Source organism: Ambystoma mexicanum, chromosome 2p (genome assembly GCF_040938575.1).
Source record: "Ambystoma mexicanum isolate Mex_15411 chromosome 2p, UKY_AmexF1_1, whole genome shotgun sequence".
NCBI lineage: Eukaryota > Metazoa > Chordata > Amphibia > Caudata > Ambystomatidae > Ambystoma > Ambystoma mexicanum.
Genome location: NC_090923.1, coordinates 803781398 through 803808269, shown reverse-complemented (window position 1 = coordinate 803808269; position 26872 = coordinate 803781398).

The window sequence follows — 26872 nt, the reverse complement described above, 5'->3', positions numbered from 1 at the left end:
GTGGTGGCGTGAGTTATGGTTGCTTAGCTTACCATAACTGGAGAATTTCAGGGGGTTTTTGGTTTTACTTGGAACCATAACATCCCTAAACAACGTTTTTTTTCACTGAATTTCATAGGTTTTTAGTAGCACAACTTAACCATAACGTCCCTTTAACAAAGTTTTTTTTACTGAATATATATATATATATATATATGTGTGTGTGTGTGATGCTGGCTGGACCAAGGAGCTGATTCTGGTGGGTAGAGGATGGGAGGTGGGGTTGTGGCAGTTGATAGGTGAGGGACAGGTGGGGAAAGGGGATAGGAAATATGGGCTCCCAGCCAGATAACCCTCGGTGTAGGACACAGGGGTTGGAGCCTTTAAGTTTGCCACGCTCCATTTCTAAACTGGCTCCACCCATAACCAGTTAGCCCGCCCCTGTCCCCCCGAAATGTAGGTTTCATTGCACTCCTAATTTACACTCGGTTCTGCATAGCAACACATGAAAGACTACAGTAGATGCAAGGTCACCAACAGTACACTGGATCCTTTTGCAACACTTGTCGGTGCTTGCTGTCCCCAAAGAAAAGCCTTGCAGACTCTATAAACAATATATGTCATCATTGCTCAGCTTTCAAGCAGGTTCTGGCCAAAATCAGATCATAGGGCCTGTACCCCTGTCTTTCATTTTGTGTCCAAAGCAAGCAATGCGGCTGGTCTCAACAGTACATGCCAGCAGTCCTGCAGTAGAACACATGTTCCTGCTGTTACTGCCCAAAGAAAACATGAGACCCGTCTCAGCAATATAGGTCTGTATTGCCCACCTTTCATGGTTGTAGTGCCCAAATTAAATCCTTTGGTCTGTCATATGACTGCACTGCCCCAAGTTCTGCATCATGCTGCTCCCGGAGGAGCCTTTGTGATAAACCTATCTACTTGTAGTGATCGTTTGACAAAGGTTTGCATCATGTACACAACACATGCACATCAAATGATCAGGTGTAAAACTTATGGAGAGCTGAGAATCTTGAGAGCAAAGGGCTATCCCTCCATTTGTTGCCATGTCTGCTGCCAGGGAAACAACTAGACTCAAAATAACTTGGGCAGTAGGAGGGGGAATCTCACTTCAAATGGTGGCAGAGGGGCTACATTCCGAGATTTTGTGTGGGCAGGACAAACTTACTTGTATGGAGCACCCTTCCCGTTCTCGCGAAGGAATGCTTTTGGGAACTAGTGTCACATTTGCCATCTATGGTGCAATTTAAAATACAATCGGCAAGTGACATTGGCCAAAAATGTGATCGGATTTAAAGACAAAATGCACACTTTTAATGGTACCTGCCATTATGGTTATGCTATGGTTGTGCTGGTGTGCATGATTGTCTTTGTCAATTACTAATTCATGGCACACAACCATCTGTATTATACCATAATTGATAGCCTAGTTTGGATCCTTCTTAACTGGCCGGGCTCAGCTTCTTTCTCTTCCTACGTTTCACTCTGCTCCAGTGTCTTTCTTGTGGTGTTCCCCCAGGGTCTGCCCTGTTCCCCACACTATTTGACATCTACATTCAGCTTTTGGTGAAGCTCATCCATGCACACGGCCTCCGGTGCCATTCATATGCTGATGATATGCAGATCATTGTTTGTATCAATCATCATCAACATGATGCTGCGTCTCAGCTGCAGAGCTGCCTGGAGGCGATGGGAGGGTGGATGAGCGATATTTGGCTTAGGCTGAATGGGGACAAGACGGGGGGCTTGGTAGTGGGTCCCGCTTCTGCTGTCTCTTTGGGGACCTCTGATTTCTGTCCCGTCTCCCTTGGTCCGCTCCCACACCCCGTTTTGGGGGTGAAGGATCTTGGCGTTAAATTGTGTGCCTCACTTTCATTGGATGCACAGTTGGCAGCTGTCTGCTAGTCTGGACACTTTAGACTAAAGATCATATAGAAAGTCCTACCTTTTATTCCTGCTCAACATCATGCCCCTATGGCTGCTTTTCTTGTTTTCTGCAGTGCAGATTATTTCAATTAACTTTTTTTAGCCCAGCTGCAGTACATGCTACGACAGCTTCAAGTCCTACAAAATACAGCTGCATGAGCTGCCTTCATGTTCTGTTTGCTTCCCACATTTCTCATGTTCTCCGCCAGCTTCAATGGCTCCCTATTGGGAAACAGGTACAGTTTAAATCCCTGTGCCTTGTACACAAGGTCTTTAATGGGCTGGGCGTAGAGTGCCTTCAGTAGAAATTCCAGCCATATGTTCCCTGTCACCTGCTCCGATCCCGGGAGAGTGCAGTTACCCTTCTCCCAGGATTCAACTCTCTTGTGTTGGCGATCCCGTCTTTTCTGTGGCGGCTGCCAAACTGTGGAACCCACTCCCTCAGTGGTTACGAGTCACAGAGAACCACTTGCCATTTTGGCGAGCCCTAAAAATATTCCTTTTTTAGGCGATGGTTGATGCTGGTTAATATACCGTTGTTTTTTTAGCACCAAGATGCCTATGACTGAACACGCGCTTAATACATATGTTTAACATAACATAATTCAATGTCAGTGTGATTGGCACTACATTTAGGGCCCGATTCATGCAATTGGGTGCAGAAAAGGCACAAGGGCAGCGCACCGATAAGGAATCTGCGCGAGCTGTGGCGCAGAGAAATTCTTGCGCGGCACGCGTATTCATGGATTCACAGAGACATCAGTAGCCGTCGCACAAGTAACAGCAAGCTGCGCGAGTAATGCCCCCAACACCCCTCCACGCACACTAAAAGCAAGTAAAATGGCTAACACGGTGCAAGCCTCTGCGCCATCCCTGGCCCAGCATACAGCACCCCCCAGCTAAATCGTGCAGAAACACCCCGCTATTCCCGGGTGCACCCCATCAAAAACACGATGCTCCCACGCAATGGCAGTCGCTACACCAGCCAAATCGCATGCCAACACCTCACAATGCCCGGCAGCACCCCAGCGTAATTGCGTGAAAACACCCCACAATGTTACGCTCACCTGGTTCCCACAGGGGTGTCGGGCGGAACTGGACAGCCACGGTCTCCACCAAAGTGATGCTTAGTGCAGAGATGACTGACTGGACTGGCCCACCTAGCTTCATCTGCTTGACCCGTAGAAGTAGTCTCCTAAAGGCGGAGAAAGGGAATTAGCCACCCGTGGAATTGAGTAATAGCCCCTCACTGTGTCCCCATTTATCACCTGATATTCCCGTTCACAAAGCTCACCTTATAGTTTTGAATGATGAGCTCTCCATCCTGCGAGGAACGCAGGGGCGCGTTGATGGCCAGTTACTTCACTGGCTTGAGGATATTGGAAGAGTTCTAGACAAATCTTGGCTCCAAAACTCCTGGTGAAGGACCGTAAGTATATAGTTCTTAAGAGTTCAAAAATGTCTGAATAATCACTCTTGTCCAATTCCTTTGTTTATCTTGCAGCTTAGACCCAAAAGAAGATAGTTCTGTGGCAGCTGAAAGCGTTCAGGTAAGAGTCTGTGCTATCCCACACTGTCCGTTAAATGATGCCAAAGTTTAACTCGCTGCTTTCTCTTTTCTTACAGGTGCAGCGTAAGAAGATTTGGCGTGCTGGTGAATAATACCTCTGGCGGTAAAATCAGGTAAGTATATGGTGGCAAGAGATTGTCCTTGTTTGTTTCCCCTCGACTCACCTTGTTGTTTTCTTGTCCCCCTTAGGTGCTGGAATGCGGCAACATAATGATGGAGACTGCGCCGGATCGTAGAGATGCTGCGAGGAACGGTGAGTATGACGCGGCGCTGCTGCTGGCAATGCGAAGTGTTTAAAATAAAGTATTTTTCTCGTTCAAAAGTGCGATGAATCCGGAATCGGGTAAGGAACCCAATAATGTTCTTGTTCTAACCTTTCTTATCCTTTCTTTCCCTTCTTTCTAGGAGCTCTGGACTCGAGGCGGGCGTGGCACGAGGCTGGATGCTGACTGCAGGCACAGTGAGCGTTCCGCTGCAGGATGCAGAATAACGTGAAGCGTGTGCTGCTCTTCGGGCGTGGTTTAAATAGCCACCAAAGTAGTCCCAGGTAAGTATTCCTCCACAACCACACCCGAGTAACAAAATAGCCCCTAGGTAAAATAGTCCCTTCCAAGCCTCACATTGGCTTGGATCTCTTGCAGCATGGTCTGCATCAGGTAAGTTTTAACATATGAGCCTGGTGCCAGGACTGTTCCCCCCATATGATCCTGGCGCCATAGACGCCAGGACTGTACCCATTTAGCCCCTAACAAGGGTTGCTGGGCTTTCTCTGGGTAACATGATGCCTGCTTCCGGGGTTGCTGGACTTGGTCTGGATGCCCGGGGGTAGGCATCATGACACACGATCCCTGGGCGCACTCCACAGAAAACACGTGCCCTCACACGCAATGGCAGCTCCTACACCAGCCAAATCATGCAAAAACACCTCGTAATCCCCGGCCGCACCCCAGCGTAATCGTGTGAAAACACCACGCAATCCCTGGGTGCACCCCATAGAAAACCTGTGCCCTCCCACGCAATGGCAGCCCCTACACCAGCCAAATCACGCAGCAACACCTTGCAATCCCCGGCTCGGCCGCACCCCAGCATAATTGCGCGTAAACACCCTGCGCGCCATGTGCACGCCCCATAGAAAACACATGCCCTCACACGCAATGGCAGCCCCTACACCAGTCAAATCACGTACCAATACCTCGCAACCCCCGGCCGTACCCCAGCGTATTCGCATGAAAACACCTTGCGATTCCCAGGCGCACGCCATAGAAAATGCATGCTCTCCCATGCAAGGCCAGCCCCTGCACCAGCCAAATCGCGCGTCAACACCTTGCAATTCCCAACTGCACCCCAGCCAAATTGTGCATCTGCACCTCGCAATCCATGGCATGCAGCCCCCTCCAGACCGGACACCCCCATCGCCCATGATCCCACCCTGCAGGCAGCCACCTCCACATGGGATACCCCACCCCCGATCACCCGTGACCCCACCCAGCATGCAGCCCCCTCCACATGGGATACCCCAGCCCTCTTCACCCGTGTCCCTACCCTGCAGGCAGCCCCCTCAAGGAGGGACACCTCCACCTCAGCCCCGATCACCCGTGAACCCACCCTGCAGGCAGCCCCCTCGAGACGGGACACCCCCACCCCAGCCCCCATCACCTGTGACCCCACCCTGCAGGCAGCCCAGTCCACATGGGATACCCCAGCCCCCTTCACCCGTGACCCCACCTTGCAAGCAGCCCCCTCCACATGGGAAACCCCAGGCCCCTGCACCTGTGACCCCACCCTGCAAGCAACCCCCACCACATGGGATACCCCAGGCCCCTTCACCCGTGACCCTACCCGGTAGGCAGCCACCTCCACATGGGATACCCCAGTCCCCTTCACCCATGCCCCCACCCTGCAGGCAGCCCCCTCCAGATGGAACACCCCCTTCCAGTCCCCATCACCCATGAACCCACCCTGCAGGCAGCCCCCTCCCGACGGGACACCCCCACCACCTATGACCCCACCCTGCAGGCAGCCCCCTCCACATGGGATACCCCAGGCCTCATCACCCAGGACCCTACCCTGTGGCAACCCCTCCATATGGAACACCCCCACCCCAGCCCCCATCACCCATGACCCCACCCTGTAGGCAGGCCCCTCCAGACGGGACACCCCCACCATAGCCCCCATCACCCGTGACCCCACCCTGCAGGCAGCCCCCTCCAGACGCGACATCACCTGCATGCTGTATCCTGACATAGTGACACATCATCACTCCATCGACTGTGTGTTGTGCACCTTGACTGCCGTGTTGTGACACTAGCCAGAATATCCACAGGAACATGTATCCTGTAAACTAAAATTAATGCATTCACCTGGGCCACATCCATGAGTGTGGCACCTGCTCAAACACAGTTGCTGTCCACAACCATCTCCCAACATACACATGTAACAAGTTAATGTTATAGTTAGGCCCTGCTGGCCATGTGGCAATGTCATGTCATCAATACCCAGGGACAAATTGTTCAACAATTACAGAATCAAAACCACCCTCAATATGTGTCACATAAAAAAAATCCTGGCCAGGTGTCTCACGGCCTTTGCATCATTGAGCTGCTGTTTCTTGAAGAGATTTCCTAATGTACACGTCACTGGTCTGCCCATGTGTGAAGGCCATGGCAATCAGACAGTGCACCACGCACAGAGACAGCTGCATTGGGCAGCCAATGGGCCTCATCATGAGTTGGGCTGTAGCCCTTAAATGCGGTGGTAACAGTATTACTGTCGCATTTAAGGGCTGGCCCTACCACGAGTTTGGCGCTAAATCGACTGTTTTACCTCCAGCTTTTTTCTGGAGGTGAAAATCCCTGTTTTCGGCTGTATTAGCCCGCAGTATTAGCACCGAAAATTCCCCATTGGATCCAATGGACCCAATCGGGAATGGGGATTTACCGTTCAGGCCCAACCTGTGATCCGGTGGTAATACCACCGGACTGGTCAGTGCTAGGGCTATTACAGTCGGCAGTATTACAGCCGGGAATACAGCCCAACTCGTGATGAGGCCCAATGTGTAAATACAAAGAAATGCCACTAGTGTATCCCAGTGCAAGAGGTTGGCCAACACCAGAGATAATGATAACTGTACAAACACATGCTGGTGAAGGGGAAAGCACAACATGTGTGTTACACAGCATCAAGCACATCATGTGCCAATATCCTGAACATGTAACACTCCAGCAGTCCCCCTTCCCAGCTCCCCCACAATCACAGAGAGGGCTAATTCACAATGATGCTGCCCATGTGAAAGGAAATGCCATTTGACAGTGCACACTCAAACTCCCACTTCACACACAACCACCAGACAGCCACATGTGCATACACATCCCTCAAATAAACTCTGAACATTACACATGCATGTAAGCAACCACACACATGACTAACAATGAACAGACTGGGCTACTAAATGGACTACCAAACAGGCACACTGAAAAAATAACTGTGACAAACAATGACTGTGAGATAATAAAATAAATATATTGAACAGTTGTATAATATGCATGCAGACTGTAAATACATTTTACAGATGTCCATGTAAAAATTAGAAAACTAAAAATGTTCATGTGTATACAAATATTTACAATAAAAAATAAGAAAACATACCAATAAAGCATGGTTTACAGGATCCCTCAAACACACCTTAAAAACTATGTACAAAGTAAACATGGAGGATAGTCCAAAGAGTCCACTCCAAAGAAAAACATAAATAAAAGGAAACTTACATAGAAATAACTATGTACAAAGAAAATGGAGAAATGTCTGAAATCCAACATCCAAATAATACAATAAATCAAAGGAAGCATACATCTACAAAACTATGTACACAGGCAGTGGGCGAGTCCTCCTTGTCACCAATCTCACTCAATGTCTGGACCAGGGCATCACCGAGCACTGCGTCCACTACCCACAGGCTGGCCTCTCTTTTCTCCTTGAGGGCTTGCAGGGCCACCAGCATGCTCCTCTCCATCCTCTCCGCCTCCCTACAAGTTGCCTCAAGGATGGCAGCCTGCCTCCTTGCCTGATGCAGTGCAACCTCCGCCATGGCCATGGTAACTCTCGCCTCCCAAGCACGCTGCCTCTCTGTGCTGATTCACTGCCGTTATCGCACGAACACGGAAGACATCCTGGTTCTCAGGTCCACATTTGCGTCCCACCTGATGTCGGATACCTACCCCCTTGAGATGGTATGCCCTGAGTGCAATAGCCTCCTCCTCAGAGCCTGCTGCTGCCATATCGTCCGGTGCCTGCTGCGTGTGGACACCCTCCGGGCTGATGACATTACCCGGGGGTGTCTGGCCCATGCCCTCCTCCTGGGTGCTTGCTCTCCCTCCATTGTCATTGCTCCTGTCGTAGCCTGGATCGGCATGGTGACCACCTCAGCTGATCCACTGTCGACTCCCAACTCATGCAGGGATGTTTGCTCCACCAGATGGGCCAACATGGGTGGGACTGGTGCACAGGGAGCCCTGGTGGGATCTGGGCTGGAATGCGCCCAGGAGGACGACTGGAGCACAGAGGAGCAAGACGAGGAGAGGTTTGCAATAGTGGTCAGCCCATGCAGCACACCCAAGACCAGGAATGCTGCCAGGCAGTTGAGTAGACACCAGACGTCATTGTGATGATGTGCAAGCACATGCAGGAAGCCTACACTTAATCAATACCGAGCAGCAGGGGTACCACTTTGTCCCGAATGGCAACAGCCATTGGCATTGGGTCGTCGGTCTGGCTGGAAGCATCCGACACCTGGGGCGGGGTCCGAGAAGGCATGCCGGCAGGTGCATACAGCTGTAGGTGCTGTTCCAGGGAAAGAATTTTGCACATGCATCTCCAGGGTGACCTGCACAGCCTCTTGCCCCAGTAGTCACACCCACCTCACCACCCCCACCCCCAACCCCACCCCCACCCCCACCTGACCCCATGGACTGGGGTATTACGGCCCCATCCTCCTCCTCCCCCCCCCGACATCCTGGATACCTCCCGAGCATCTTCAGCCCTGGATGGCCCCTGTGTTGGCTCACCTGTCCTCCACGCTGCTGAGGATTCCACGTCCACCTTCTCCCTCTTGGACTTCCCCTCAGCAGCGTTGGCCGATGGTCCAGACGCGGCACCAGCCTCCTCGCTCCCTGATGGTGTTGTGTCCAGGGAGCATGGCTGTGCCTTGCGCCTATGCCTGGTGGAGGCATCCCTGCTGTCTTGCTCCACAGCACTGTCTCTGCCCTCTTCTTCCAAAGCAACTGCAGATAAGGAGACATAGAACACAAACATCAGGGTACTGCAACGATATGTGCTTGACACCAAAATCTTTCCCATGAAGTCTACTGCTAAAGGGTACAACCATCATCACCCTACACAACACACAGGTACATGCAATGTACATACATGTCTGTCCTTCACAACAGACAATCACATCGGGGGACATGGCACTGTCACAACCTATCAATTGTGCATGCTACACACACATGCATCCTGGCCTCATACACATGTCATGCACAAACATCACCTGACAGTCCCCAAGCAGTGTACTGAGCAATCACATCAGAGTCCCCTCAACAGCAGTCACGTAACATGACTAGGTCTGTGTTACATATATCCAGGAGTGATGGCCAGTCGCACAGTCACATTTTAGACACATACACATGAACACTATGCATGCACATGAGGATGACAACACCACCTCACACGGGCATGTCTCAGACACATGTAACAAACCATGTGCACGTTGTGAAATGGTGCAGTACAACACACAATGCAAATGTAAGACCATTGAAATCACACATGGTTCACTGAACACATGTAGAGCACTGCCTGGGACATGAACACAAACATCCATACAAGAGGCATCCCACCATACATGAACATGCACATGCACTGTGGAGCCCATCAACACATGGACACTCACCTGACGACTCCAGACGTTTCTGCAAATCGCTGAGCTGGGTGTGCAGCGCTGGGTAGAACTTCTCCAGGACCCGCATGTCGGTGGTGTTCATCTAGCCCCTGCACCCCCCTTGTTTGGCATCAGCCTGGAGGAATACAGGGCCTTTCTGTGGGTCCTGGATTTCAGGTCCTCCCAGCGCTTGTGCACGTGGTGGTAATCACGGGATGCCACCCGCTCTGCGTTGATGGCATCCATTAGCCGGTCCCAGATCAGCTTCCGTCCTTCCTTGCCAACTCGCATTGGAGCTTAGAAGAGGACATCATAATGCCCCAGGACATGCTCCACCACCAGGATGCTAACTTCCCTGTCAGTGAAGTTGACAGCCCTCTGCCTTGCTGCCGAGGGGTTGCCACTCACCTCAGATGATGTTGATTCAGACATGGCAACCGCAAAGGCATGTGTGGGTGGGAAAGGTGGTCCTGGGGCAGGGCTGGGCTGTGGAGTGGTGGTGATGGAATCACCATCAGCTGAGGTGGTCACAGGGCCAACAACAGGAGCACTGACAATGGCTGGACAGCAGGCACTCAAATGGCAGGGCCGGTGGGCAGCAGGCACACACAGTGGGCAGGCAGCAGCAGATGGATCATAGGAGGCAGCTCAGGGCAGTAGGAGGCAGGTAAAAAGGCTCATAGGCAGGAGCGTGGGTCTTCTGTGTCTCTCACGTGGGCCTTCTGTGTCTCTCGCATGGGCAGACGGAAACAGAGTGATGGTTACTGTGCATGTTCGAAATTAGCGCGCACATGTGAAATCAGAGGAAAGGCCCTCATTGCATAAATTACGTGACACGCGCTGGGTGTTTGCGTTCAGATTCAGGATAAGGAGTGCGTAGGAGAAAATTAAACCGTACGTGCGAATTGGAGTGGACGGACAAGTGCATTACAGAGAATTTTGGAGTGCCACGCAATACATTCACCACTGTGACATTGCAAACATATTATTTTGCAGGAGGATTTGCCTCTGCGCACACGCGCATGTATTTTACTTTTTCTAGAGGCTACCGGTGAGTCACATATGCATTATTCATACTCTGGGTGCCCAAGTCACATATGCATTATTCATACTTTGACTGTCTGTCTGCTATCCAAGAATGGTGTGCCGCCAATGACCTCTGCCTTAATGCCAGTAAGACTGAGATTCTACTCATCGGTACTCCCACTCCCTCCTTCCCTGCAGCTCTCTGGCCTGCCTCCCTTGGCCCCCTCCCTGCTCCTACCTGCAAGGCAAAAAACCTTGGGGTCATCTTCGACTCCACACTCTCCTTCTCTCCTCATATTTCTGACGTCGCCAAGAGGTCACACTACCAGCTGCACCTCCTCAGAGGTATTCTTCCCTTCCTCTCCTTCCCCCAGAAGCTCACTGTCTCCCGAGCCCTGGTTCTCTCGAAGCTGGATTACTGTAACAGCCTCTATCTTAATCTGCCTGCCTCCACTCTCCGCCCTCTGCAACTCATCCAGAACAGAACTGCGAGACTTGTCCTTGGCCTCAAGCCCAGGGACCGTATCTCTCCAGGACTGAAATCTCTACACTGGCTCCCAGTGGCTGCGAGGATAAAGTTCAAAACCCTCTGCATTGTCCACAAGGCCTTCTGGGGCATGGGTCCTAAATACCTTCAACTCTCTCTTCCCAAATATCTTCCTCCCCGAGCCCTTCGCTCATCCGCCTCCAACTCCCTCATGGTCAGCCGCTTCTCGAAGCAACGAGCTGGGGGTAGATCTCTCTCCGCGGCAGGGGCCTCCCTCTGGAACAGCCTTCCTGCCTCCCTGAAACTTGAGGAGAACCACCTCCGGTTCCGGAAGCACCTCAAAACCTTCCTCTTTGCTTCTGCTTTCTCTCTCCCTCTCCCCTGCTGAACGGCTAATTAAATTCTTCACTAAACTGCACTGATCCTGCAACTTGACCACTCTAAACTGCCTTCGGTCCTGGTCCCAGTCACTGATCCCCTGGAACCCCTCTGCACTACGGGACTGTCTCTGTATCCCTACACCCCCCCCCCTTCCCCAGCACTTGCTCTGCACTTACCTTGCACTTGCCACTAGCTGGCCCTTTTTTATTTATTACTTACGCCACTTACCTTTACTGCACTTCCCCCCCCCCCTTCCCCTTTTCCCCCCTCCCCCACCCCTGCACTTGTGTGATCTGAATGACACCTGGCCTAGTAGGATCGTTTGTTTTGTCTCCCCTTGTTCCTCCCCTCCCTGCCTCGTCGCGCCTTGAAACACCTGTGTATAGGCGCGTTACAAATATCATATCATATCAAGTGTATTGCATACCACCATTATTAGCATTGCAGTAGCTTTCCTGGGCTTCACGTACGCATTTTTTGTGTTGGTGGGTGCCACAGCGTATCATGTTGAGGGATCTGCAGGGGCAGCTGCTGTCCCCGGCAGCCAGGGTCAGGGAGCTTCAGCAGTATCTGTTGTTGCCCCCTGGTACACAGACACGCAGGGGCAGCTGTTGTCCATGCCCCAAGGGACATCCACGTAAACCCCTGTCCCCAGCTCCCATGTTGAGGGACCTGCAGGGGCAGCTACTGTCCCACCATCAGTGGGTGATGGCATGGCCCAGGCCACCAGTGGTCCAGCCCCCACTGTTCTGAGTGGTCCCAGCCACACAGGGTCTGCACCACATGCCAAGAAGCAAAAGCGTGCAGAACAGGAAAAGGCTCAATCCCAATGCACGGCACAGGACACTGCCACGTCGAGGAAGAGGAGCTTCAATGATGAAGAACTCTAAATCCTTGTGGACTACGTGCGCGAACACCACAGTGACATGTGCACACAGCCAGGGAGCACACATACGCCTGCTCAACGTATGGTCCACTGGCAGTGAGTCACGGATGACAAAGCAAAAACAAAGAGGTGATGGCTGGAAGGTTTAGAATGAATCTTAACCACTTGCATTGCTCTGGGCAACCCTCCAGGCCACCGTTCTTCGCCTGCCTAGCAATTACAGAAGGAAAAGACAATATTCAAATCAGGCTTGGCCCCACCCCAAAAGGGGCAGTCCAGCCCGAACTGCTAGGCCACATCCCTTCTGCACGAGACCACAAGCATCCCCAAACATGTTTTGCCCTAGTTGGGGCTCATCAGTGAGGAGTAGCTTGGGTCTCTAGGCCCAGCAGGCACGGGACCCACGTCTGGGCATACCCGTCCCACTCGGGGTGACAAAGCAAAAACAAAGAGGTGATGGCTGGAAGGTTTAGAATGAATCTTAACCACTGGCATTGCTCTGGGCAACCCTCCAGGCCACCGTTCTTCGCCTGCCAAGCCAGGCAGGCTGTTTTGCCATTGTCACCCCGAGTGGGAAAGGTATGCCCAGACGTGGGTCCCTTGCCTGCTGGCCCTAGAGACCCAAGCTTCTCCTCACTGATGATGCCCAACAAGGCTGAAACATGTCTGGGGATGCTTGTGGTCTCGAGCAAAAGGGATGTGATCTAGCAGTTCGGGCTGGACTACACCTTTGGGGGTGGGACCAAGCCTGATTTGCATATGGTTTTTCCCCTTTTGTAATGGCTTGGCAGGAGAAGAACGATGGTCTGGAGAGTTGCCCAGAGCAATGCTAGAGGTCAAGATTTATTCTAAACCTTCCAGCCATCAACTCTTTTGTTTTGCTATTGTTACCCCGAGTGGGAAGGGTATGACCAGACGTGGGTCCCTGCCTGCTGGGCCTAGAGACCCAAGCTTCTCCTCACTGATGATGCCCAACAAGGCTGAAACATGTCTGGGGATGCTTGTGGTCTCGAGCAAAAGGGATGTGATCTAGCAGTTCGGGCTGGACTACACCTTTGGGGGTGGGACCAAGCCTGATTTGCATATGGTTTTTTCCCCTTTTATAATGGCTTGGCAGGAGAAAACGATGGTCTGGAGGGTTGCCCAGAGCAATGCCAGAGGTCAAGATTTATTCTAAACCTTCCAGCCATCAACTCTTTTTTGTTTTGCCAGTGAGTCAAGGATGACATCAACACCTTGGGCAATGAGAGGCACACTGCTTGTGATGTCATGAAGCGGTGGAATGACCTCCACCACCTAACCAAACACAAGCTGGGTTCCAACCTCGCCTCTGCTCTTGTGACTGGAGGAGGGTCACCACAGGAGCAGGAGCTCACACCACATGAAGATGCCATGAGTGAGTTGATTCATGTGGATCAGGTGCAAGGCATGGGAGGCCTGCCAAATTACAAGGACATGTCCGGTGAGTGATGAAGCGTGTGCATCCTGAATATGTGTATGTATATTAAATAAATTAGTATGATTGTGTAGCCCTTATGCCTGCATTTGTACGACTGCCATGGGTGAATCATGTCAAGGTGTACTGACTTGTGCTTAGTGTACTGCAGAGTGCATACAACCCATGTGCTGCACATCCGTTGAACATGGCTTTGGGACAGTAGTCATCACCAACCGTCTGATACAAAAAGACATTTCCAGCATGCCAACACAACATGGCATCTAGATATTTTCATCAGTGATGTTAGTGACTCGGCTATGCCAGTGAAGTGCTTGTGTCTGAAGCACCTGCTACACATCATGCACTGCATGTAGTAGAAAGTCCATCCACACATGTCCGTAGGTGGTTTCATGCTACCCATACCTTCCATAAACACTGGCAGCGGGTGTGACATTGTGCCATGAGTGAGATAGCATTTTACTATACTGTGAAAATCCTATCCGCAGCTAAGGCACCCCCTTGTAAAACATTAATCATGTGTCATTCCTGTTGACCTGCCACTCGCAACACACACTCCATGTGTCCATGGCCCAGTCCCTCTTGTGTATTACTGTCCCCTCTTCCTATCTCCCAGCACATGTCATTACTCTCTCCACATCACACACCTGGCCCTCCACACTCGGGGCATTTCCACATTGTGTGCACTCCCTGTGCCAGTGGTACACTGGAGGTACATGTAATTGTAGTTTACTTGGCTGTGATAATGTGTGCACATGCTCTCATGTACGTTAATGTCATGATGCATATCCACTTGATAAGTCACAATTAGCATGTTTTACTCTGTTTGCTGTGCCATGGGACAGGATGTGCGTCCACAGATACATGCCTGTTGGCAATGTTTGCAGTGCTTACATGGTCAGGGATATGGGATGTAGTGGCAAGTCTACATAAGCCATGATCTCAGAGCTTTTTGTACATAGTGTGTGTATGCAAATTATAACATGTAAACAGCATGGCAATGTGTTGCAGGACAGCATTGTGATAACAATGTATGTAGTCGATGCAATTAACATTATTCTTCATGTCTTTATATGTCCATGTGCAGGTTATGTGCCACTAGATGCAGGGGAGGAGGTAGAGGAGGAATGGGAATCTGAGCTGGAAACGAGCACCAGTGGAGGACGTGTTGTGGCAGCCCATGAAAATCCACTGGTGCTACAGGCCATCCGGGGCATGGCTCAGTATGAATCTGACTCCAATTAAGCCAGTAGCTCTGGTGGTGAACCGGATGTCCATTCTTCTACGCTGTCGGAGGTGAGTGCATCAAGTTTTGGAGCTGCTCTAGCCCATGTGTCTGCAGGGGGTCATGTTCCCTCACAGGGCCAGTCATTGTTGTCACGTCAATCTGTGGTGGTTACGGCTGCAAGATCACGCTCCGCAGTATTGTTTTCCAGTCCTGGTACGGATGAACAAGGGAGGTATGCAGTCCTGCAGCCACAGACAGCAGCATCACATCAAGGGCCATGCTCCCTTGGGTCAGGCAGGTGTGAGGCCTGCACACGTGGTGGACGTGTGGCAGCTGGGGAGACAGTGTGGGAGCAATCAATGTTGCCTGTTGCACAGCAACAGGGTGCTTCCTATGAGATGTTGGCTCAGGGCATGCATAGAGTGGCCAATTCCATGATCCCCCAAGAAACACAGGTAGAGCACCAGCTGTGGGCATTGCAGTCTACATGCCGCTCACACAGGCTGCACATGGAGGCCAGCAGCAGGAGCTGATGAGCCGATCTGAGGTCTCTGCAGGCATCCCTGCTTGCAAAGGGTATGGCTCACACACAAGCCCTAAGGCAAGAGTTTCTGGCCCACAGAGCTTCAATGGAAGTGCTAGAGGCAGCCCACAGTACACAGCATCAACAGAAGATGTAACTGTTGAGGCATACGATATTGGAGGTAATTTGTGCATTCCGTGAGGTGTTGCATGAGGACCTCTGAGGCTTCATGTTGCAGATGCATTCATCTGAGTTCCGCCTGGCCACTGCCCTTGAGGACCAGGCCAGTGCTCTATGTGGTCAACCTCCCTTACCACTACCACTATTGGATTCCACACAGGATTCTACACAGGAAGGTGGCCACAGCAGTGACAGGCCTCCCAATACAAGATAGCCGTGCGTTCCATGAGCCCATGGGGGGAATTGTTTTTTTCAACATCCACCCATGTTGGAGTTGGCGTGCACCCCCACTCCTTCCCCCTCCTGGGTGCCCCCCGGTCCAAGATGGACATTTATTCTTGTTTTTTTTTATTTTCACCTCCTGGCCAGATGTTGGCATATCATATTTTCTTTTGAAAAAGAAAAAGGTAGTTGCACTCTCTCTTTCATGCGCCAACTTAAACAAAGAAAACTCCACTCAATTGGAATATAGAAATACATTTCTATATTGGTGCGGGTAAGTGCCCTTTGTGATGACACATGTTTCAACGGACCACACCGTCTTTTTCAAATCAGGGCTAATTGGTTAAAAAATAATACAATACAAATAAAAATAAAAAAGTTGAAGTCCAAAAAAAACATTCAATGTGTCAAGTGTAGCACAGACAGAGAGGGTGGGAAATGGGAAGGATTGATTGGGATGAACAGTGTGACATTAAGCATCAAGGCAGAAATTGATTCATTGTGTAATGCCATTCAATAAACAAATTGGAGACAAAAGCGGGATACGAATGGAAAAGGGTTTGGTTGGAGAGAAAAAAACAAATAAGATGCCATGAGTTCATTTGTCTCTGAAAACATGAATATGCAAATTGAATATAAAATCGTTTTTTGGAATAAATGAATCTTACCAAATATTATAAGTTTCTTAATTTGGAACGTTGCTTTTCAGCTTAACAAAAAGATTCACAGGATCAATCCCAGCCTGCCAAATAATATTCAGGTTATTAGATTCTGTATTGGCACATCTGTTAGCGTATGGCTGTCTAGTTAGTGTTCTTAGAGGTATGGTTACGTTCATATAGAGTGTAATTGACCGTTTAAATACATCATGTTTATCTTTTAATATGATTAAGTATCTCCGTTCGATTGTGTCTTATTGTGAATACAGAAACAAAGCACATCTTTCGTGCTCCTAACTAACGAGAGAGTAAAACATTCCGGGTGTCTGATTCAGTAGTTGTACCATTCAATCTAACAACGAGCTGCTTAGAGAGTGCGCTTCTATATCTCCTTGTGCTACGTGTGCTCATTAGATCGGTCTTTTCCCATGCCGTGCGGGCTGGGGCAGCAAGATAATCTGTCATGATGCCTACCCCCGGGCATCCGGATCGAGTCCATTATCCCCGGGAGCTGGCATCCAGATACTCATTAAAACCCCAACAGCCCCAGCTGGGGGCTGTTTGGATTCAGTCCTGGCGCCTTAGGCGCCAGGCTCATAGACTTTACTTACCTTATGCAGACCATGCTGCAAATGAGTCCAAGCCAACGTGAGGCCTGGATGGGACTATTTTATTACAGGGACTATTTTTTACTCGGGTGTGGTTCTGGGGAACTTTTTACCTGGGACTACTTTGCAGGCTATTTAAACCACGCCCGAACAGCAGCTCATGCTTCGTGTTATTCAGCGTAACGTTCACCGTGTCTGCAAGTCAGCATCCAGTCTTCTGCCACGCCCGCCTCGAATCCGGAGGTCCTAGACAAAAGGAAAAAAAAGGAGAAGAGGTTAGATCGCAGACATTATACTCACCAGTCCACCGCATCTTTCAACTCGGCGTTGCCTCCATCATTTTCTTCGTCGAAACCCAGCACCTGGGGGGAAAACAAAAGGAATAACAAGGTGAGCCGCGAAAACCGACAAAGACAATCTCTTTGCCACCATAGGCTTACCTGCTTTACCACCGGAGGTATTATCCTTTAATTCGCGGCATCTTTCTATGCCGCACCTATAAAGGGAGAGAAAACAGCAAGTTAAACTCATGCAACTTTTACCGGACAGTGGTTGGTAATACAGACTCTTACCTGAACGCCATCAGCTGCCTCCAGGCAATATTCTTTTGGACCCAGCTGCAACCTAACGAGGGAATGGAACAAGAGTGAACATCGGACATATTAAACTCTTTGAACTTTATAGACACTGGAGTCAATATTCCTCCGGAACTCCTCCAGTACCTTCAAACCAGTGAAGTAACTGGTATCTACGTGCCCCTGCATGCCATGCAGGATGGAGAGCTCATCATTTAAAAGCATAAGGTGAGGTTACCAAGAGGGGATATCGGAGGTGATTAGTGGGGAGAACGAGAACAGTTGGGGGGGCCATCACTAAAGTCCACGGGGTGGCTAAATCCCTTTCTCCACTTGTAGGAGAATACTTCTATGAGTCCAGCAGACAGGAGTAGGTGGGCCAGTCCAGACTGTCATCTCTTCACTACGCATCACGTTGGTGGAGACCGCAGCTGTCCGGGTCCGATCGACGCCCCTGTGAGAACCAGGTGAGCGTAACATAATCCCTTAAGCGGGTCTTACCTCTGCAGTACCGCATTAACACCTCCGTACGATTCTGTCCGCGTTCGTGGAAGAATCCAAAATGGCGGCTTTAAAAAGTTGTTGGTGTGGTTGTCACAGCAACCGCAATGCTCCTTTGTTAGTTACTAATATGAGCGCCATCTTTTAGTGTTGTGTAAACGTACCGCCTATTATCCACGGTTACGTGTGATCTTGCTTTCAGAATAATACAAATTCCATAACGTGTATTCAAGGTATTTGTGAAGTGAAGATAAGAAATGTCACCAAAATACAAAGGAAATATGATTCAGATTGAAGAACGATTATCCCGGACGTTAATGTTCTGGATTGATAAAATAAGATGGAAAATAAGAGCACTCATTTTAAACATGTTAAATTAAATTTGTTGCTTACAAAGTATATCTTTTGGAAGTGTTATTAAATCAGATTACGATACAAATAGACTAAATAGAAAAATAAAAGAATGTAAGGTAATTGCGTATTACAGAATAAAGTGAGGGTGAACCAATGTTAAGGGATATACCTTCCTGTCCATATATGCAATTGTCTATTGAGTTTCAAATACTAGCATTCTGAGCTGTTAATTGGAATGCGGGGTAAGCTTGTTATACGTTGACTTTGTAATAAGTAACTAGCACAAAATACATAGCTTATGCAAAATTCAAATGTCTCATAAGAAGGAGGACATCTCATTGTCTGAGTTCAGACCTCTATCTACTGTCCGAAATCTACATATTAATTTCGCCTCCTCTTCTCTCAGTCTCTTCTCTTGATCACCTCCTCCTGGTCCAAGTGTTACTTTTTTGAGACCCAAATATGTAATGTCTTGTTTGTTGCTTAATTGATGTTTTCTTTGCCAGTGAGCTGCCAGTGGTAAATTAGTGTTTTGACTGCCAATGCTGGACATATTTTCATGGATTCTGATTCTCATTTCTCTAATAGTGCTCCCAATGTACATCTTTTTACATTGACAAATTTGCGTGCACCACAAATTTAGTTTTGCAATTAATAAAGTCAGTGATTTTGTACTTAGTGCCTCTTTAAAAGCTTGTGTAATAGTAGAATGCAGATGAGTTACTGCCAGCATTTCTAAATGCTGGGGCGAATCGAGTTCTGAGGTTCGAGGGTGATGTCCATATATGGTTAAAAGGGGCATTGTCCGGTTCCTGAATGTACAGAGTTATTGTATGCGTATTCAGAAATCCATAAAATGTCCTTCCAATTACTTTCGGTTTGGTGGAGCATACAACGTAGGTATTGTTCAAGTGTCTGGTTGGTTCTCTCCGTCTGACCATCGGTTTGAGGATGGTGACTGGTTGATAACCTTACGTCGATTTGTGCCAATTGACAACACTTCTGCCAAAATTGCGAAATGAACTGACTACCTCAGTCAGAGATCAATACGGAAGGAAATCCATGTATTCGAACAATATTTTCGAGAGTGCTGTGATGGGGTGTACAACATATGAGAAGTCAGGAATAAATCTGCGGTAGAAATTAGCGAATCCAAGCATGCTTTGCACCCCTTTAATTGAACTGGGTGATGGCCACTTGAGAATTGCGTCCACGTTTCGAGAGTCCATTCGGACTCCTTTTGGAGTCAGGATAAATCCAAGGAATTCAACTTCTGTAGCATGAAAAACACATTTTTCCAATTTTGCATATAACTTGTGCTGGCGTAGTTTCTCAAGGACTGCACAAACTTGCTTAACATGGTCTGATTCTGAGGAGGAGTACACTAGAATATCGTCTATGTATACGACAACACAGACGTCAATGAGTTCACGAAGGACATCGTTCATAAAATACTGGAAGGCTGCTGGTGCATTGCACAACCCGAAGGGCATCACCTGATATTCGAATAATCGGTACTTGGTGCGAAAAGCGGTCTTCCATTCGTCGCCCTTCTTTACACGTACCAGATGATGTGCCCCTCGGAGATCTGATTTAGTGTAGATGCAAGCATCCTTTACTTGGTCTAGTAGTTTGGGGATCAGAGGCAATAGATATCGGTTCTTCACCGTGATCTTGCTGCCCCAGCCCGCACGGCATGGGAGAAGACCGATCTAATGAGCACACGTAGCACAAGGAGATAAAGAAGCGCACTCTCTAAGCAGCTCATTGTTAGATTGAATGGTACAACTACTGAATCAGACACCCAGAATTTTTTACTCTCTCGTTTGTTAGGAGCACGAAAGATGTGCTTTGTTTCTGTATTCACAATAAGACACAATCGAACGGAGGTACTTAATCATATTAAAAGATAAACATGATGTATTTAACCGGTCAATTACACTCTATATGAACGTAACCAGACCTCTAAGAACACTAACTAGACAGCCATAAGCTAACAGATGTGCCAATACAGAATCTAATAACCCAAATATTATTTGGCGGGCTGGGATTGATCCCGTGAATCTTTTTGTTAAGCTGAAAAGCAACGTTCCAAATTAAGAAACTTATAATATTGGGTAAGATTCATTTATTCCAAAAAACGATTTTATATTCAATTTGCATATTCATGTTTTCAGAGACAAATGAACTCATGGCATCTTATTTGTTTTTTTCTCTCCAACCAAACCCTTTTCCATTCGTATCCCGCTTTTGTCTCCAATTTGTTTATTGAATGGCCTTACACAATGAATCAATTTCTGCCTTGATGCTTAATGTCACACTGTTCATCCCAATCAATCCTTCCCATTTCCCACCCTCTCTGTCTGTGCTACACTTGACACATTGAATGTTTTTTTTTTGGACTTCAACTTTTTTATTTTTATTTGTATTGTATTATTTTTTAACCAATTAGCCCTGATTTGAAAAAGACGGCGTGGTCAGTTGAAACACGTGTCATCACAAAGGGCACTTACCCGCACCAATACAGAAATTTATTTCTATATTTCAATTGAGTGGAGTTTTCTTTGTATAAGTTGGCGCATGAAAGAGAGAGTGCAACTACCTTTTTCTTTTTTGATTTATAAAGCTGAGTGGAGGAACCACATTTTCTCCGCTGTTGCGCAACTCATGCGACACAAAATATCTCTGCAATAGATCATAGGGCGCTAAGGTCCATTTTGATAAGTGTCCCTTGGAGAAAGGTTCCTCATCATATTTTGTTTTGCCCTTTCCTGGTTGTTTTCTTTGTAAATGTTTGTATTGATTGCCCTTGAGGTGTGCCATTGACTCCTCATGGACTTTACATGTGTAGTGGTGTATGTGCAGGCATGCCTAGTGAAGTCATCTAGCATGTTAGCATGGGGGTCCACAGGATGGCATGTGCAGGTAATCCGTGGCACGTGTGTGCTGTGTCAATGATACTGCAGAATGAGTGTTTTAATATGTTCTTCCATGTTGTTCCAGTAATATGTGATATGGCGGTGACTGCTGTCCCGGGTGAGACATCCTGCACCATTGGAAGTGCACACTCCTCATGCCCTCCACCAGACACTGTCCTTCCTTTGACGAATTAGGAAACATACTTACTGGTGAAGATCATGTGGGACTTAAAACATGCAGGCACAGTAATTTGGTAAGCGTTTGCACTGTCTTGCATGTTGGGAATGCTTCATTGTTGGGCATCTTTGCTGCATGTGTGGGTTGTCTCATATGTCCTTTGCATGCTAACATGGCATTGTGGTAATTCGATTAGAGCTCATGTAACCTACCTATGTGGATACCTCAATGGGGGCACCGACTGTGCTGTGCAGCATGTCATTGTACATTTGATAACCAGGCCATGGACTCCTTGATCTGTCATTTCCTTGTTATTCACTCTGTGTCACTCCCTCTCTCTAGTGTGGTACACTGTACTCCTCTGCAAATCAAAATCAATGACCATTCACCCTGTGTTGCTCCTGCACTCTGTGTTCTATGCATATTTTCTTTCTGTGATCAATTATGATCATCTATGTGCATGTAGTTTGTGCTGTTACTCTGCATTGCATTCCATTTAGGTAAAGCGTCTCCCAACGGTGTGCATCGTATGCAATGCAGGTGAGTTCCATGGATAGGTGAGTGCATGCCATTTGCAGACATTTCGGTGGTGTTTGCATGGGAGCGGGACACTGTGTGTGTTCACTCTGGATTTACTAACCTTTTGCTCAATCACTATTCCTCAAGAGTGTCATTAATCAGCCAGGGGTGATTTCAATGATGGTTATGGTCATGTTAATATGATGTATTACTGGGGCCACTTTTCACTGATTATGATAACTGTGCTTTCTAACTGTGTGTCTGGCTTTCATGGTTGTTTGTGAGTGTGTAAAATGGTCGACAGTTTGTGGACTGTGGCAGGTGCAGATGTTTGAGCTGAGGTGTGGCTCATTCAACATGTATCAGGTCTAATGAGTGACACATCTGATCCCTATCAGGGTTTGTGGGATTAGGGATGTTTATCACATTTGCCGGGTCAAATTTATGGTTCAACTATTAATGTGTGCTACAGCACTGTGAATCCACGAACATGTTGCTATGTCTACTGGTATGTGGGCTATTTGGTTTTACAGCACATCAGGTTTCTCATTGTTAGTGGGATTTCTTCCTTTTCTCAGGCATGCTGCAACATGGTGTATACAGCTTCTAGTGCAACGTATCTAGGTGCATGGTGGTGCAGAAAAGGAATAGATACAGCATTACACCATTGGTATGCAGTGACAATGAAGTCTGCATTGACCATGTTCTGGTAGTTTACAGTGTACTTTTACCATTATTTGAATCTTCGGTGTGTAGTAGTACTTTGTCCCATCAAGCAGGGTTCCGGTGTAGAAGCAAGAGGTGAGTGGCTGATTGTAAAGACATCCACTGTATATTCTCCAAGACCTCCTTCACAATACCTTTGTTATGTGCTTGCACCACATATGTCTTGCTAATACGCCTAACTGACTGAACCAACTATTGACAGACACTTCATGCACAACTCTCCGCACCTCGACGCACCCTGAGACTCACCATCATCATTATTCATTCTCCTCATTCACTCACGTCTCCCCTGAAGTACTCAACCAAGTTCACAAGTACATGAAGGTGTCATCCCTAATGGTGTACAGCTGCTCCTACAGAACCATCATTGCAAAGTTCTCCTGTAGGTCTAATGCTCTTGCTGATATATGCATACCCTTCTTTACTGGTGTTTAGTTTCAATCCTACATCAGGCACTCACATGTGTACAACATTGCTAATATTACATATGCACAGCCTTCCTGCCCACCAACATACTGGTGAATAGATTGATACACCTTTCGGGAGAAACTGCTAGCAAGGTTGGTCCACCCACAAAAGTACGGCCATTAGGGCATTCTTGGGGATGTACGTCAACACCAGTGTGCATTGGAACAGTCCGGGGCAACAGACACTGGGGTCACATGATGAATGGAGGCATCCCTCCATTCATAATGCTGTGCGGTCTTAATCATCCTTGATGTCTTATTTGCTTTTAGACAGTGATGCATTCCAATCTCATTTTGATGATCCATGAATGAACGGTGGACTTGCTTATGTCATTCCAGAAAATTGATTCCATGAAAACCCCCTTCTGTGTCCTTTGTTCTGCTCTACTTCAGCCGCCACCTGTACCATCATGCAGGTGTCCATTCCTTTTCCATGCATCTTTGACCTATACATTTGCCTGCTGCAACACATATTTTATACCTTTTCATTATGATTAATTTGCTATGATGAGGACAGAGTGCTCTTCAGCACTGTTCCTGGTGACACACTGGCACCCTTATTTACTATGTCTGCCACACAGCCACCCTGGACTGGTGCCCTCAAAATGACCTTGGCTTGTGCACCATTTACAAATGTGCACGTCCCAGTTGGCTCCACTGCAGCCTACTTCTGCCATTGTCCTTCCTACATGTTCTCACTCCCTGAACACTCATTCCAAGGCATGAATGTTGCATTTATGTTCGACTACCCCTTTCCATTACTGCCACATATTTGTGTGATTGTGAAAGAGTCCTACTTGCAGGTGTTGATGCAGAGAGTTAGTGTACACTTACACAACATCACGCAGAGGTGCAATGTTACACGTGCTGTGGTACTCTCCAGGCTACACTACTGCTACTGCCTATTGCACAAACTCCATGCTTCTAATCCACACCCTGTGTAATTCATTTGGGACAAGACCGCAGTTATTATGCTTGACATCAAGGCCAGGGACCACATCTGTCTGCCATTGATTGTCCTCCACTGGCTAGCCGTGGCAGACAGCGTCGAGTCATAGGAAGTATGCATTGTGCTCTGTGATTTGTGAGGCCTGCGTACTCCCTATCTGCTAATATTCCTACCTCAATGCTGTCCCTCCATACCCATTTAATCATGTTACTCCCACCTTCTTCAGGTGAGCCAGTTCTTGATGGAGATTTTTTGCAGGGGATCTTTATCATCAGCAGGGTCCAACCAATGGGATACCCATCCTGCCGCCCTCTGTTTGTAGACTCATATCCTTAAAGGAATAGTGCGCTCAAAAATATTATTGTCCCGAGCATTCGGCCAAGTTGTTTTAAGCATACGTTGATCGATTGTAAAAAGATTTCCTATGCACCGTACCTTAGTTTTCCTCACTTTTATACATGCAAAATCAGGCAGCCGGGCGTGGCCATCTGTAACGCTCACCTGACTCCCACGGAGGCGCTGGCCTGGTTTGGATTGCTGTGGCCTCTTCTAGGGTGATGCGCAGGACTCGGAAGATGGAATGGACCGGACCCCCAAATCTGGCTTGTCTGGCTCGTAGAAATATCCTTCTGTGTGTGAAAAGGGAGTATTAATCTGCGGGATAATGCGTAGGCCTCCCACTCCCCTTCTCACCCTCCACGAAACCCTTCTGCGATTCCCCGTGAAGTCTCACCTTAGGGTCTGAAAGGACAAGCTCTCCATCCTGCTTCTATTGCATGGGCGTGTTGTTATCCAGTTACTTCACTGGATCTCGGATTGGTGAGAGTTCAAGTTCGCTTGACTTTTCCGGTAAGGTATCGTAAGAGTTCTGTTGCAAGTTCAAGCTTTAAATAACCATTGTCTGTTTTTCTCTATTTTAGGTGCTGAATGAAGATTCCGAGTTAGGGAATGGAACCGTCGAAGGAAAATTCTGGTGAGTTTTTGATGAGTTTGCAAAGGTAGCGGGCGCCCCTCTCTCGACAGAACAAGGCCTGATAACCTGTTCAGTGGTTATTAACCACTTGAGAGTTCGCAGCCACTGCTTTTACTCACTGTGCCTTTCACAGATGGGAAATATCCATTTGCATATCAGTCTTTGTCCTGCCCAGGGGCAGTCCAGCACCGAAATGCAATGGCAATTCCAACCTGAACGAGAGTACCACCAGCAACCCCATACACGTGTTTCACCCTTGTTGGGGATCATCAGTGAGGTGAAGCTGATGCCTCTCTAAGCACAGTGAGAGGGAGACCACGTCTGGTTGCCCCCAGGAGACCTAGGGTTACCAATCCTAGGTTCCTTGAAATTTAGTTTGCAAAGGTAGCGGGCGCCCCTCTCTCGACAGAACAAGGCCTGATAACCTGTTCAGTGGTTATTAACCACTTGAGAGTTCGCAGCCACTGCTTTTACTCACTGTGCCTTTCACAGATGGGAAATATCCATTTGCATATCAGTCTTTGTCCTGCCCAGGGGCAGTCCAGCACCGAAATGCAATGGCAATTCCAACCTGAACGAGAGTACCACCAGCAACCCCATACACGTGTTTCACCCTTGTTGGGGATCATCAGTGAGGTGAAGCTGATGCCTCTCTAAGCACAGTGAGAGGGAGACCACGTCTGGTTGCCCCCAGGAGACCTAGTGTTACCAATCCTAGGTTCCTTGAAATTTAGTTTGCAAAGGTAGCGGGCGCCCCTCTCTCGACAGAACAAGGCCTGATAACCTGTTCAGTGGTTATTAACCACTTGAGAGTTCGCAGCCACTGCTTTTACTCACTGTGCCTTTCACAGATGGGAAATATCCATTTGCATATCAGTCTTTGTCCTGCCCAGGGGCAGTCCAGCACCGAAATGCAATGGCAATTCCAACCTGAACGAGAGTACCACCAGCAACCCCATACACGTGTTTCACCCTTGTTGGGGATCATCAGTGAGGTGAAGCTGATGCCTCTCTAAGCACAGTGAGAGGGAGACCACGTCTGGTTGCCCCCTCAGGACAAAGACTGATATGCAAATGGATATTTCCCATCTGTGAAAGGCACAGTGAGTAAAAGCAGTGGCTGCGAACTCTCAAGTGGTTAATAACCACTGAACAGGTTATCATGTCTGTTCTTGTGAGAGAGGGGCGCCCGCTACCTTTGTAAAACTATTTGTTAAGGAACCTGGGATTGGTAACCCTAGGTCTCCTGGGGGCAACCAGACGTGGTCTCCCTCTCACTGTGCTTAGAGAGGCATCAGCTTCACCTCACTGATGATCCCCAACAAGGGTGAAACACGTGTATGGGGTTGCTGGTGGTACTCTCGTTCAGATTGGAATTGCCATTGTATTTCGGTGCTGGACTGCCCCTGGGCAGGACAAAGACTGATATGCAAATGGATATTTCCCATCTGTGAAAGGCACAGTGAGTAAAAGCAGTGGCTGCGAACTCTCAAGTGGTTAATAACCACTGAACAGGTTATCATGTCTGTTCTTGCGAGAGAGGGGCGCCCGCTACCTTTGTAAAACTATTTGTTAAGGAACCTGGGATTGGTAACCCTAGGTCTCCTGGGGGCAACCAGACGTGGTCTCCCTCT